This window comes from Protopterus annectens, chromosome 8.part0 (genome assembly GCF_019279795.1).
Source record: "Protopterus annectens isolate FY-2018-M chromosome 8.part0, PAN1.0, whole genome shotgun sequence".
NCBI classification, from domain to species: domain Eukaryota; kingdom Metazoa; phylum Chordata; order Ceratodontiformes; family Protopteridae; genus Protopterus; species Protopterus annectens.
In genome coordinates, this window is record NC_056741.1 from 1019425376 (window position 1) to 1019441012 (window position 15637).

The window sequence follows — 15637 nt, forward strand, 5'->3', positions numbered from 1 at the left end:
GATGATAGATTGAATGACAGAGGCAGAGCTGATTGTAGGTTAAGAGGTTGGGCAGTTCAAGCCACTGGAGCTGTCACAAAGCAGTACAGTGATGAGTTCTATATGAGCAATTTGCAGCAAAGTAGGCAATTCTGTTATAGCAGACTTCCATTTTGCTTAGTTCAGTTTTGTTGAGATTAGTCAGAATGGGAGATGCATAGAGTAGGGTGGATATAATTTGGGAGCGAGCAATGTGTGATCTTGTGTTGTTGATAAGAAATGGTTTGATAGGGTAGAGTGATCCCAGTTTGGCCCATACTTTTTAATAGTTAAGTTGAGATGACTATCAAATTTTAGGTGGGAGTCTATGGTTATTCCCAATAACTTAGCCTGTGCCACTGGAGTGATTGGAGTAGCATTTGTGGAGTAGATAGTGAATTGACTGTTATCAATGTTTTTGTTAGAACTGGTTATAATCATAAGCTGAGTTTTCTTTGGATTGAGAATAAGTTGGGCTTTGGTAAGGTAGTTTTCAACGTCAGAGAATGCTATTTGAGTTGTTTGCAGGAGGGTGGGAATGTTTTAAATGTCATCTGCATACTGAATGATAAATGCATGCTGTGTGGAGGTATGGAGGTTATTTGTGAAGATTGTGAATAGTAGTGGTCCTAAGATAGAACCCTGTGGGACTCCTATAGTTATGGGCAGCTGAGGAGAGAGAGAATTTTCCCATTTCATAGCTTGGTATCTGTCAGTTAAGTAGCTTTGGAACCAGGTAAGAGTGGAATTTGATAGGTGATATTGGTTTAGTTTGTTTAGCAGGATTTAGTGCAAGACTGTGTCAAATGCTTTGGAAATATCCAAAAAAAGAGACCTGCAGGCCTTCATTTTGAGATGGTTTACTGTGTCTGTGAAGCAGAGGAGGGCTGTAGTGGTACTATGGGCAGGTCTGAAACCATGCTGAGTAGGTGACAGGATGTTGCTGTCTAGTAGATATTTTAGCATCTGGATATGGATGCATTTTTCTAGGATTTTGGCCAGGGGCGAGAGTAAAGCAATGGGTCTGTAGTTATTAAGTTCAGTGGAGGTCCCACCTTTATGTATGGGTGTAACATATGATATTTTCCAGAGTTTGGGCACATAATTTTCAACAACTGATCTGTTTATGAGAGTGGAGAAATAGCTGGGGAGTAGGTTGACTGCTGTTGATGAGGTTTTTAGTTTGGAGAGCATGCTTTTGATTGAAGTGGTGGAAACTGTTTTGAGGGTAAAGCTTGTATTAGTGTTATTTTTGTTGGGGGGGGGGGGGATAGTGAGGAAGGAACTGTCCTGTGATACTCAGGATAGAATTGAGTTCACAAAGTGGAAGCTAAATTGTGTTTCGATGGGAACTTTAGTGTCAGGGGTGGTTGGTTTGGGGGTAGCCTTTTGGGTGGGTTTTAGTAGCTGGTTTACATTTTTCCAAAATTTTGGGGGGGGTTGTGTTGGTATTTAGTTTGTAATGTCATGTAGTAGGATTTTTTTGTCCAGCCTAATGCATTTTTTTGCATGGTTGCACAGTTCTTGGTACTTAGTTAGGCTTTGTGTTTCTTTGTTGTTTTGATAGTAAAGCCAGGCAGAATCTCTGGACTTGAGGATTTGTTTGGTTTCTTTACTGAGCCAGGAGTTTGTATAGGTTCTAACCTTGATTTTGCAGCGACAGTGTCTAGGTGTTGTAGAATTGTTTTGTTGAAGTATGCTATAGTCTGGTCAAGTGGGAGGGTTTTAAGGGGGTCCAATCACAGTTACAGAGTAAAGTATTGAGGACCTCAGGAGAGAATTTTTGTGTGTTTCTTGTGGATATATAGTTAGTGGTTATGCATATGCTTGTTCTACTATGTATAAAGTATATTATGTTGTGGTCACTTAAGGTGTCTGGGAGACTGCCTGTGTGGGCGTACAATGTGGGGTTGTTAGTTAGGACCCAGTCAAGGAGGGATTCCCTTTTAGATTTTTAATCACATCTAGTTGGAATTTGGACTAGCTGCTGGTAGCCATCGGGATTTATAAGATTACTTGGTGGTTCTAATATGCAGGTGAACCAATCTATGTTGAAATCCCCCAGAATAAGGGTTTCTTGTGAGTATGTGGAAGAACACCAAGATAAGAAGTCTTTAAGGCTAGCAGGTGTATTACTAGGTGGAATATAGATCACAATTGTGGTGATGACCTTTTTAGGGTGAAGTTGAAGTTGTGAGATAAGTATGTCCCAGTTATTGGGGGAGGGGGAGGAGTTTGGTAATTGATGTACAGTTAAGTTGGACTTATACAGTAAGGCAGTTCCACCCCCTTTACAAAGTGGTCTGTCTTGTCTAATGATATTGTAGCAAGTAGAAAGAACTTCTGAGTTAGCTATGCTTTTATTTAGCCAGGTTTCTGTTAAAGCAACTATGTCTGGGGAGTAGTGTGCTATTGTGTCCTGGAGTTCAGGTATTTTATTTTTGATACTTCTAATATTAATATTTAGCATTAAAAGATGGGTGGTTTTGCTGCTGTTGTTGATTTGCCCAGGGATGAAGATAGTGGGGGTGTTATGTTATGACATTTGTGTTGGAGCAGTTTGTGTTGGACAGGATGGATTTGGGCCTGGGTTGGGGTGGATTTCCCCATTTATGGTGAGCCTGATGTTAAAATCGTGATATAGATATTGGAGTTTGGTGAGGAGTGTGAGAAAATATTATTTTTTTTGGAGTAGGAATGAGAGCACATGTGTTTATTTCTGAATTGGTCTGTTATGTAGTTCTTGAACAATTGTGGGCAGATATTATTATACTGTGCTGTGTCTGTATATGAGAGTGCATAATCTAGTATTGTGCTACTAAGTTTAGGGATATTGCTAGAGTGATAACTTGGGGTGTTATAAAGAATTATGAGAAGACAGACTAGACATAGTTGTGTTATAGTCATGGTTATAAAGTTTAAGTTGGTTCTAGGTGGGGGCCTGAATAGGAATTATAGGGTTACACTATATGTGGATGGGTAAGTAGTGTGGGTGATGTAAAAAATGCCTAGTGGGAATGAGAGTGATTGGGAGCATTTTGTGTGGGGCCAGTTGGTGTGGTATAATGTGATCTGACTTGAGGAGCTATGATTGGTGGAGGTGATGTGAGGGTGAGCTGTGGGTGTGGCTCTGATTACTATAAATGTAGCGGTAGTGGGGGTGGGAGAGAATAGTGGGCAGGGCAGGGGAGCAGAGAGAGCCCGAGGATTAGCGAGGGCGACCGGAGAGGGGCAGAGCCCACCAAGACAAGAGTAAAAAGTATTACTTTACAAATCTGAACACTTTAAACAAATTCCTGAGGTCTAATGGCTTACCAGCAAGCAGAATGCAATTGCTGAAGAGCACTTGTGTCCTGGTGGGAGACTAGAAATTTAAAGATGGCTCCATGCTCAGCAGGATTCTAATATAGACTTAGTATTGGGGGAGGGAGATAGCACAAGGATGTAAACCAGGTGGAATGCAAAGAAACCAGAGAGGCAATCAGTGGAAATCTATCAGTGAACGCCTCAGAGGGGGTACATAATAATTCAAACTACCTGGAAAGTGAAGGAGAGAAGAGACAGCAAAGTTTATTAAGGTTGGGAGTGTGTCTTCACATTGACTTGCTGATTAGTAACCAGTTGTGCACAGATTAGAGTAAGGAGATACATTAGCAATGAAGGGGAATGTATAGAGATGCAAATAAACAGGTGGGCCTACAAGTGATACAAACTAAGGCAGAAAGCACTGAGAGGGCTGCTTGATGGTTAATTTAGTCACAGGGATCTGAATTAAAATGTATACTGTCTATTGGACAGTTAGGATTACTGCACTAGCTGGGGGGGGGACGACACAAGGCCACAACAGTCAGTTTTATTAGCACACTGAGAACTACTAAGAAATACTGCTAATGTAATAGCTTCCCTCTCATAAAACATACAAGTAGAATGCCTGGGTGGACTGATTCTGCGCTTGAGGCTCAAAATGTATATCCTTGTTTAGTTTTGCAGTACTGATTCCTTCTTATACTGTATGGGTGGAGTGGTAGCCGCAGACTGCAGATTTGCTTGAGTGTGCTCCTGCTCTTGAGGCTCAAAATGTATATCCGTATTTAGTTTTGCAGTACTGATTCCTTCTTATACTGTATGGGTGGAGTGGTAGCCACAGATTGCAGATTTGCTTCAGTGTACTCCTGCTCTTGAGGCTCAAAATGTATATCCTTGTTTAGTTTTACAGTACTGATTCCTTCTTATACTGTATGGGTGGAGTGGTAGCCACAGACGGCAGATTTGCTTAAGTGTGCAGAGCAAGCAGAATGCAATTGCTGAAGAGCGCTTGTGTCCTGGAGGGAGTCTAGAAATAAATAAAAAATAATAACATATAAGTGATCCTGAGATGTACTTGTAATATTGTCACATGGTAATTACCTATTAAATTGATATCCTGCACCAATACACATCTGGCCTGAGAAGGCACTGTCATCTTGACCTTTTTCAAGGATAACATGCTACATGTGTACATAGGGCCTGTCGCCTGTAGTGCCACCTACACCTCCCATGTGTTGACCTTCCCCAGCTGTTACCATTCCATTGTTCCCATGCCAGGACATCTACAGCTGTGTGTGTCTTGCATGACTGTCACTGTCAGCTAAAAGTTGTTTCCACACAGTGCATAGTGCTCTTCAGATGGCCACAGCCTTGTGCAGTGATATAGTGTAACTGTTTCTGCACTATGCCATAGTATGGTAGCTTTGAGAATAATACTCATGTTTGCTGTTCGTCTGACAGCACTTTCTTTGTATCATTTACAGAAAGCCTCATATCCCTTGTAGCACATCATACTCTCTGTACATATGGCACAGAGTGGCATCACATTCATACCAGGGTAATGACTGAGCCTGACTTTGTTCCCTGTGCTGTGTCAGGTTTAGTGGACCTCTCTCCTCACATTAATGCAATTTGTCCTGTCTGTTGCCTGTGCCCTGTCAAGTTAATCCCTCCTAAGAACTGTAACTTATCCTGCCTGTCACCTGTTCCCTGTTAATTTGTGCTTTTCCCAACAAGACTGCAAACTGTCCTTTATGACCACTGTGCCATTTCATTTTGAGCTCCCCAACAGAAATATAACTTGTCATGCCATTTACCTATTCTTTGTTGAATTAAGACCTCCTAGTTTGTCAGTCCACTGTGATGCATTTTGTGACCTCATAGACTCCTGTGTGAAAGTGTCTGTTGCTTCCAAGCTCCCTTGTGTGGATTCTGTAGTACTGCAGTCCATTACCAGTTGTCCTGTCTGCTGTCAGTTTGTCTGTGCTACATGACACTGATATCCACTATAATCTGATTCTTTATAGCTTCTATCTTGATAAAACAATGCTTGTATCATTGTTATTGTACTAGTAAGGCAATTTAATGTGACCATACCTGAGATAAATCAATAATGCAGTGCATTATCACTCCTAGTCTGCATTTCAGGGCCTGTACCTGCTTGTTATTGGAATGGGAGGTCAAGCAGGGTATAGATGCCTGTGAAACTTCACATTCTAACATCACTCTACATTACATTGCTGACCATATGCACTATGCTATTGTAAATGGCCATTTCGGATTCATAGGGAGTTAATAGATATGCAGTTGAAAAGACCAGTGAGGAGCCACGTCTACTTCCCCAACTGCCCCAGAACAGTGTTTGGCTAAGTGACTTGCTCAAGGTCACATAGTGGACAAATGAAAGCTGAGGGAATCAAATCATGTCCCACAAGTAGCAGCTGCGTAATAACTTATCATACATTCATAGGTGTGTACTAGGCTAATGAGCCTGGAGCCTTTACAAGCCTAGCCATAGAAGTGCCCTGGCATCGTGCTGCCTGACATTAGTTCCCAGTGCCTCTATCAAGTAGAGCCACTGGAGTGATCCCTGGGGTGCATTTTCTGTTTCCCAGCCACTCGTCAAGATTTCTTTTGAAGAGGGCCAGTGAGGTGCTCTGCTTGACATATATGGGAAGTCTATTCCAGAGTATGGGCAGTCTCTGGGTTATGAACCTGTCCGTCCAGCATGTTCTGTTGATTGTGTTAATGAGTCTGAGGCCTCTGGGGCATGTGGTGCGGAGGGATTGGGATTTCTTTAGATGTAGCATTTCTAACAGAGCTTGGTCAGATATGGCTTGTAGACTTATGGCCTTAATCCTCTGTGCTACCTATCTGAACATGCACTAGCTTGCTGTCCATTTTACCCATTAATAGGTGGGGTGTGCACATCTGTGAAGGCCACACAAAAATTACTTTATATTGGATTACTGACCACAGGCATCATGCTGTTGTTAATGGGTATCAAGCTACAGTGCTGCATGATGATGCACATTAATGGGTCTCTGGAACATGTGGCCATACACACTGGCTACTATGTTTTGTTTTTTCTCCTGGAGTTTCCTAGTAAGCAGACATGGCCTTATCATACACAGACTGTGGTTGGGTTCAACTTAGTGCAGAAGGTAGTGCTAAAATCTTTTTAGACCTGGTGCGCAGGCATCATCAGAAATACCTACTAGAGAACTATGAGACCCCCCCCCCCATGAAGTACATGTGGGGTATCAGGGTGGGGAATGATGTCACTGACATCGTTCACTGACTCTGTCAGGAACTATGTACCATCACTAATATTGTGACCTGAAGAAGTGCAACTCAAACTTTGACCAATGGAAAGAAAAAGTTAGGGAGGGAAAGCCACTTTGCATTGTAAGCAGCACCTTCTTGTATTGCCATTGCATAGAAGACCAAGCACCTGTAGCTGTAATTGTCTTGCATTGTCAGGCATATGCTGTGCTGTTTAGTGTTTATATTATTTTATATTACTACAGAAGATTGAAGAAAATTGGATTGCCTGCCATATGACACATACACAACAATCCAGGCAGTTGGGTAGTAATATAATAATTTAATAACCTATACAACACATGACAGATCAATAGCATTTATGTTTTTCATAGGTTAACACAAGGCTCTCAGTCTGCAGACTATTACAGGTCTAGCCAATAACCAAAGGTCAGAATCAAACTTTATACTATGTATCTGTGAGGTAAAGATCTTAACTATTATGCTTATCCTAACGACATGCCACCACCTGTCCCCATGTTTTGTTTACTGGGTTTCTTTTTTCTATTTATATTATTATTAATTTTTTTCAGGATTAACATGGTGTAGGAAGAGGTAATGTAGCAGCCATCAGGCACTTCATTGGCCATTTTACCAACTGCTGAGTCCTCAGCAATCTGCAGATCTACCACATGGCAGAGTAATGAAAGCCGCCACAGGGAATGTGGCCTTGAGGACTCACTGGTGGCCTTGACGACTCACTACTGGTCTCTGTTAACACTTGTCAAGAAAAAAGAGAAAGCTTCCTCATCTAAGAATGGTATAGATTGCCTTTCCGGGTCAACTGGGTTCAATATGCTTTGGCTATTGATGAATGAGGGGACTAGTGGCTGTTGAGAATTGAGGTAGATTAGTGGATAAGTGTCCAGAATTGCATCATGTAGCACCTGTTGCAGCTTGTATAATTGCACAGCCAGATGGCAACGGCTATGGGCTTACAAGAGGCAGACTACACACATAAGATCAGCTGTGAACTTGACTGATTTTTGGGTGGATTACCCTCTGAGTCAGTTAGGCAAGACTTTGTCACTCATTACTTTCCCCCATTAGTGTGTTCCCCACACTTCTGTATCATGCATCTCTGCCTTTTTCTATTCCAACACCTATCACAATTTGCTCCCCCTTTTTTCAGTCTGCATCTCTCCATTGTTGCTTCACCTTACATGTCACAATTTTCATTAGGCAATATTGCACTAATTGCATCAAACAATTTACCTCAGTGTAGTTGTGTTATGTTTTTCCTAAATAACCCCCACCCCCAATTATGTTAACTTGAACTAAAAATAAATAATTGGGTATCTAGCCACTTTCATTACCCACTTTATCCAGTGTAAGGTTATGGGAGGTCTATATTAATTGAGCAAAGGTTCAATTCAGTGAACCTTTCTTCATTAAACACTAACCATCTAATGTTCATTTAAGCGCACATCCATATCCACAAAAAATTTAGATAGAGAAAAGAAGCAGTTGGTCAGCAACACACATTTTTCCTTTTCCCCACTGCAGTGCAATTTCAGAGTGGGTATATATACTTGGGGGGGGGCAGAGCCCCCACACTGGAAAGTGTGGGAGTGAAGCCTCCCGCTTTGGTAGGTTTTGCATACTGTGGTGCCTATACTGGTATTGTTTTGGCGAAGGGCTTAATTTCCCTGTTTAAATTTTTTTTTCGATGAGTACGTTCGGTGAAGTGTATGTTCGATGGTTAGGGTTCGATGAAGAAAGGTTTGCTGAAATGAACCTTCCATGAATTAATAGAGATCTGGTTATGGATCCCAAAGCCTGTCTTGGCGAACAGTGGGTGCAAGAGAAGAAGCAGCCTCATATGAAATGCCAGTCAAATGCAAGGCAAGACACACACACACACACACACACACACACACACACACACACACACACACACACACACACACACACACACAGAGTTTCACATACCAATATAAGGACAATATACTGATGCAATCAAAATTGCAAGTATGTCTTCATATAAGGCTCCAGTAGAAATCGAGACAAACTGGAAAAATATTTAAACTCTTCTGAGAATTTACCTAGCTGAGAAATTGAAATAGGTTTCCTACAGCAGTGGCTTGGCAAAACTAACTGAACCTTAAGAAAATGAGTGTAACCGTAAATCTAGTAGCTGAAGTCTATTGCTATCACTTGCACACTACAGGAAAATCTCACGGCTCTGGCAGGCAGATAATACCTGCATAAGATTGAGCAATGATAATTACATTTGTATGAATAGGGTCTTCATCAAAAATTAAAATCAAACACGTTAACATAGATAAGCAGCTTTTTTTCCTGTGGCAATAGTATCTCAAAGGACTGAAAATAACTATTGTAAAAAAGAAATCAACATGGTATTATCCCAAAAGAGTGTAGTGGGTGCAAAAAAGATCACAAGCAGTACATGCTTGTAGTGTTCACATCAGTGGTGGCAACCATATATAAATATTAAGGACTAGGTATCCCTGAGCGTGTCTACTAATAGTACAAATCACTCACATTGTTAGTTAAAACTGGTGTAATATCTGTGTGCTTAATCTGTTTATGGATGCTTCTGAAGATGCAGAAAGCGTAATGCCAGACTTCATTTGGCTGGAAGGACCTGCTGCTCCTAAAATACCAAACACAAGATTTGGGGATCTCCATTTTTAAAATTATAAACACTGCAGTTGTGAATAATTATTAATCCAAAGTAAATCTATATATTTTCACTGAACTATGCTGAATGTGGGATTACTCAAAGCTAAACAAAGCTGCTCTGATGTAAGACTGTTGTGCAGATAAGAATTATTCCAGAGTAATGTAGGGTAGTCTAATCATCATCCTGAATGTGTATAAAATAATTTTGTCTAAGGGTTATCTATACGTAACACTTTGTAAGTACATTCTTCTGCATGAGAATCCTAAAAGGTGTATGTAAAGTCTATCCAAAGTATTTCTGCTCATAAAAAGGCACAGAACTGTCTCCAGAATTTCTTTGGAATATCATGGATTCAATAACCTTTAAGACTGAATTGCTGTTATGTTGTTAGAAAATACCTTTTATAAATAATATTTTGAGAGTAAGAACTCTTTTTGGATGGCACTTGTAAAAACAACTTGCTGATAAATGAGCCATTATTTCCTAACTGTTCTTTTAAGTTAAATATTATTTAATATTATAAGGTAATATTGAATAAATTTAAATAACACTGGGCCAGATTCACGAAGGCTTGCACGGAGTCTAAGAGTAGTGTAAGACGTCAGACAAGCAATATGTCTGCCAAGCGATTCAGCAATAGCCGGCAGGGGCGTGCATGAGAGCTCCTAAAATTACTTTTGCACGGACAGTGTTATGGTATGCAAATTACCTAATTTGCTACTGAAATTTATGCAAATGAGGTAAATTTGCAATCCAGGAACCACTAACCTGTCCGTGGAAGAGCAGTGTTATTTGCAGATTTGCAGAAATGTACTCCGTTGGTAACAGAGTACCATTATGCAAATAGCTAAATGGAGCTATGACAGCTCCAAATAAAGGATGCATCCAGTTGAGGAAGCATGCCAATGGCCAAATATAAGGCAATTGGCATTTCTATAGGTTGAAAAGTAATAAAAATCAATTTTTGTTTTTTTCCCCGATCTCTGATGTTTAAGCATAACGCAGCGCCACGCAAACGTGTGGCGCTTTAAAAACCAGAAAATAAATAAAAAATAGCCAAAAATAGGCATTCATATTAAAAATATTATTCTGCCATGCAGGTGAATGGCAGGCTGAAGACAACATGGCTAATGAGTAGTGGTTGCTAAGGGGGGAAGCTCAGTTTGAGAGATGTAACCAAACATTAGTAGGCAATCCTGTGCAAATGAGGATAAGGATAGTGAATCCCAATTTTCCCTGGCATGTGAGCCATGTCCCTAGAGTGTAAGTGTAGGAGTAGGGGAGTAGTAGAGTAGAAGATAGGTGACATCATGAGGGGGTATGTATGAAAGACTGTAAGCTTATTGGAGCAGAGTGGCTTGTGTTTGCTCTGAGTTGCTCAGGATTGGAAGAGGCGTGTCTACAGTTGTCCTAGCTGAAACCCAGAAACCGAAGGTGTACGCCGTGGATATATCTGAAATTTCTTGCAAACGTGCTTACACTGTGTGTACGTGTGTGTGCACCTGTAAGCCTGTGTAAGCCTGTGAAAGCCTGTGTGCGTGCATGTGTGCTCATGTGTGTGTGTCTGCACTTGTTTGTATGACGCTGCCCCTTGTGGAAACAGAAAGGGAAAAAAAAGGAAAAGAAGTAGTAAGAAGTTAACCAAGGAGAACTAGCAGAGCTGCCAGGTGAAATAAATCAGACAGCCAATTACACAGGTAGTACACTAGCCCAGCCCAGCCCAGCACTTAAAACTCTGTAAACAACATTCCCCCATGTTTATCTCAAGAACACTGCAACACTGCAGTATACAAAGAGTGAAAACTTAAAAAGCTTAACTCAGACAAAAAAATGTTAAGGGCTGCTATTGCTATTATAAGCCAACATGTGCAAGATGCTGAGGGTGGTGCCATTGCGAATGCTGCTGAGCAACCCACAGTGAGGAGACGGAGAAGAGTGTACAGACCCAGGGTAACCTACCAGGGTCTACATGAGCTGGAGATAGTGGAACGCTATAGAGTGGACAGAGACCTCCTGCAGCAAATTGTTGAGCTGTGCAGGTCATGCCTCACACACAGAACCAACAGAGGGGAATCCATCCCAGTGGAATCCAAGGTATGTGTTGGCCTAAGAATACTAGCAACAGGTACCTTCCAGAGACCAACTGGTGATACGATGGGGATTTCACAGGCATCAGCATCCAGGGTACTGCACCAGTTCCTGAATGCCATGTCATCACATGTCAGTGATCATGTATATTTCCCCAATTCCCATGAGGCATTGGCCAGCAATATGAGTCTTTTCCAGCAAATAGCGGAATACCTGGAGGTAATGGGTGCAATAGACTGCACACACATATGCATCAAAGCACCAGCCAGTGAGCAGGGTAGGGTCTACATCAACCACAAGGGCTAATCCTTCATCAACTGCCAGGTTGCGTGCGATGCCCAGGACATAATACTGAATGTTTGTGTGCTGGCTGCCCCGGAAGCTACCAAAATTCCCATATCTGGCATCTGACGCAGCTGTACCAGACATTTGCCAATGGGGACAGCCCTGATGGCCACCTAGTGGGGGATGCTGGATACGCACTGGAGCCGTGGCTGATGACACCCATCAGAAATGCACACACACCTGAACAAGAACTCCATAATGAGGCACACACACAAACATGAAATGTAATCGAGCGTGTGTTTGGGATGATCAAGTCATGATTCTGGTGCCTGGACACATCTGGTGGAGCCTTGCAGTACTCATCAACTACATGTACTCAAATTGTCATGGTATGTGCCATGCTACACAATATGATCCTGCAAAAACAACTGCTGCAGGAACAGCATGGGGCAGGGCCAAACAGCCCCCCACCATTGCCAAGGCCATCACAGGCAGAGCGTGACTCAGAGGAGGAGGAACCTGAGCCTGCCCCAGTAGGCAGAAGGAGGCATGCCCACTATGCCTTGGCCTTGGCAAAGAGGCAATGCATAGCACATACACTGGCTCAGTAGGAACCCTGGAAATGATACCTCTCTCTGACTCACACATAAAATAAAAGGGATGCCTAACTTGATACTACTTGTTTTCAAACATGTATAGGGAGTGTACTATGTGCATCCGACATAGGCAGCCCTGCAGCACCACCTGAGGCATGATTGCCTTGCTTTAAGCAATATAAAGGAGTGCTAAGCAGCTTTTACCACTGTTTAGCATATTTAAGCACAATTGCGCAGAGCTGCGCACCGCGCAAACTAGCGCAACGTTGAGCAACATTGGGCAACGTTGGGCAATGTTGGGCAAAGTCAGGCAAAGTCGAGCAAAGTCGGGTAAACACACTCACACCTGCTTTACTGTTCCTTAACCAATCAGGTCTGCCCAGCAGGAAAATAAAAAGCAGTGACAGGGCTCAAACTCAGGATACTGTGCACTATAGTCAAAGTACTGAACCACTAAGCCATGACAGCATTTCACTGGCACAGACACAGCAGGAGAATTGTAGACTAACGCAAACACAAACAAATGCTGTAGCATGCCCTCTGAACTTCACCCCAGGCCTATGCAGACAGATAACAGCAGGCCAGGCAGTGTGATGTGGGTTGGGTAGGCTATAAAGTCACAAACTAATATACCTGTAATTGGAAGCTAAGATCTGTAGTACAGTAGTATGCCTCAAGCCAGTATGATAGGCAAAAGTACAGACTGAAATGGAGTACTGACATAGCAGTGCAGGCCTAGCAAATGTGTATAAGTGTCAGGTGAACCCCTCATCCTATATACACCCACAGTAACAATCAGGTGTGCCTCCCGGGGTAGAAATGTACAAATAATAGCTGTCTCCCCATATGTAGAAATGTTGATAATTCTATGCAAAGTGACTCATGGAAGCCCTGCAGGCACAGCGTGCTTCCTGTCATGTACAACACAAAGGTGAGCCCTGAAGTAAAAACCAACTTGATTTTTCACACACATATAGTATATATGTCCATACTGGGCATGCTCACACCCTTAAATAAATGAAGCAAATGTCAGTCAACAACATACTGAAAGGTCATACTGGGCATGCTCACACACTTAGGCCATGTCTGAGTACAGCAGTGGGCCACGCATATCTAGCAGTTGCAGTTCTTACCCCAGAAACTTGTCACTATTCACCAATCCTGCCTTGCGCACACAGTGATATGAAAACAGATCCATATAATATATTGGACTCCTGTCATAATCAAACTATGTACTACAAGTACTTAAGTTGTTCAAAGAAAGTGAAAATTCAGAGAAGATCAATAAATCTCCGATCAGTATCATCAATAAACAATGGGCACTCCTAACATTATTCAATCCATGTTCTGGCAAAAATATTGTCAAAGAGTCCATAGTGAACCATGAAACTTTCTTTCGCTATGTCATAAATATCAATGAATATCAATATCAATAAAGAGCATTAGCGGCCTGAAAGACATGCCATACACAGACCGTCTCGAAATGCTCCAGCTGTACTCTCTCACATATCACCTACTCAGAAGTGATCTCTGCCTAACATACAAAGCTATGTCAAACACAGAGCTGTTAGACATGCCCCACATAAAGCACTCACAATCCCTTTGCTCTTCGGCCACAAAAACAAGAGTGAACTACAAAAGGAAGGGGTGTATCCATTTACCTTATGGATACCCACATCCTCAGGTTAGTGGCACAGCATGAGGCCTTGGAGACCATGCAAGTGCAACTAACATTGGGCAAAGCTGCTTATCAGATTGTAGCCTGCTACAGATCACCTACCTTGTCTCAGGTACCTCACTCAGTATTCCTGAGAACAGTGGAAAATATAAAGGTCCTACCAAACACCATTATATGAGGAGATTACAATTACCTAAACATTGAGTGGGAGAATTACTTGTGTACAACGCCCTTTGCCCAATGTTTCCTAGAGTTTAAAACCCAAATGCCCTGGAACAGCTGGTCACCATGCCCACTAGAGGTGACAACATACTGGACCTGATCATCACCAACATGGGGTACCAGTGTTCCAAACAGAGATAAACTCCTCACTGGTAATATCAGATCATAAAGTAATCATACTGGACATATACATCCCGCCCCCCCCCCCAGTCAAGGAACCCACTGTGAAGACATTTTCAAAAGCAAACTGCACACTTCCCAAGACCAAAGTGGAAAGTTCCAAAGCCAGCTTGCTATAGGATAATGCTATACAATCTGCCAAATCATTTACAAGTGCATTCTATGAGCATCTACAGGGATGCATGGATCGAGACATCCCAAATAAAACCAAGAAGCACTCCTCCAAAAATAAGAAACCAATCTGGTGGTCGTTGCCCATAAATAAGCTATACAACAGAAGGAGGAAACAAACACATGATAGAGCAAACTTCACAAAAGGAAAGGCATCACTGATTATTGTTAGGAAGAAACAATGATCACTCATGAAATAATCCAAGGGCAGTTTCTAAAGACAAATTGCCAAGGAATATAAGAATAACAAGCACAAAGCCTTTGTTAGCTATACCAAACATTTAGGTGGCAACTGTCAAATATGCTGTCAGCTAATGCAAAATGGCAAAAGATACACTGAACCAACTGACATTGCCCACATACTGGTGGACAAGTTCAGTACAAACTCCCTCCCCATCACCCCCAAAAGGGCTTGTGTCCATCCCAGAAGAATGCAGAGTCCCAGACTTCATAGACATGCAGGTAAAAACAGCCCTCTCCAAAGCTAAGAACACAACATCAATGGGACTCGATGGTGTCCAAGGCTGCGGCTTACACCAGCCCCAAAAGGAACTACACCCTCACCTACATTCATTGTCCAGACTCAACCTTACCACAGGCTATGTACCCAAAGAATGGCATACAGCAACAGTCATCCAGCTCCACAAAGGGGGTGCCACAACAGAACCTGGAAACTATTGCCCTATAGGCCTATTCAGCCTGGTCTGCAAAGCTATGGAGCAAATTATCATGGAACCCATAGACATTGGGAACCTCCAGACACTGGACTCTACCCACTTTGGCTTTGTTAAAGGCAGATCCTGCCTCCTAAACCTAGTTGACTTCTTTGAAACAGTTACCAAGGACATAGATGGAGGTGAAAGTAGTCCACACAGCCCTGCTGGACCTCACTAAGGCCTTTCGACAACATTCCCCACTCTGGCATCATGGACAAGCTTACTAGCTTGAACATTAACAGCTGTGTCACAGGATGGGTGGCCAATTGGCTCACAGATCAAACACACATGTTCAGAGTTACGGGTGCCATGTCCAACTCTAAACCAGTCACAAATGGCATCCCACAGGTCTTGGTCCTGGGAGCCCACCTGTTCAGTAGATACTGCTGAGAGGTACAGGCAAGCA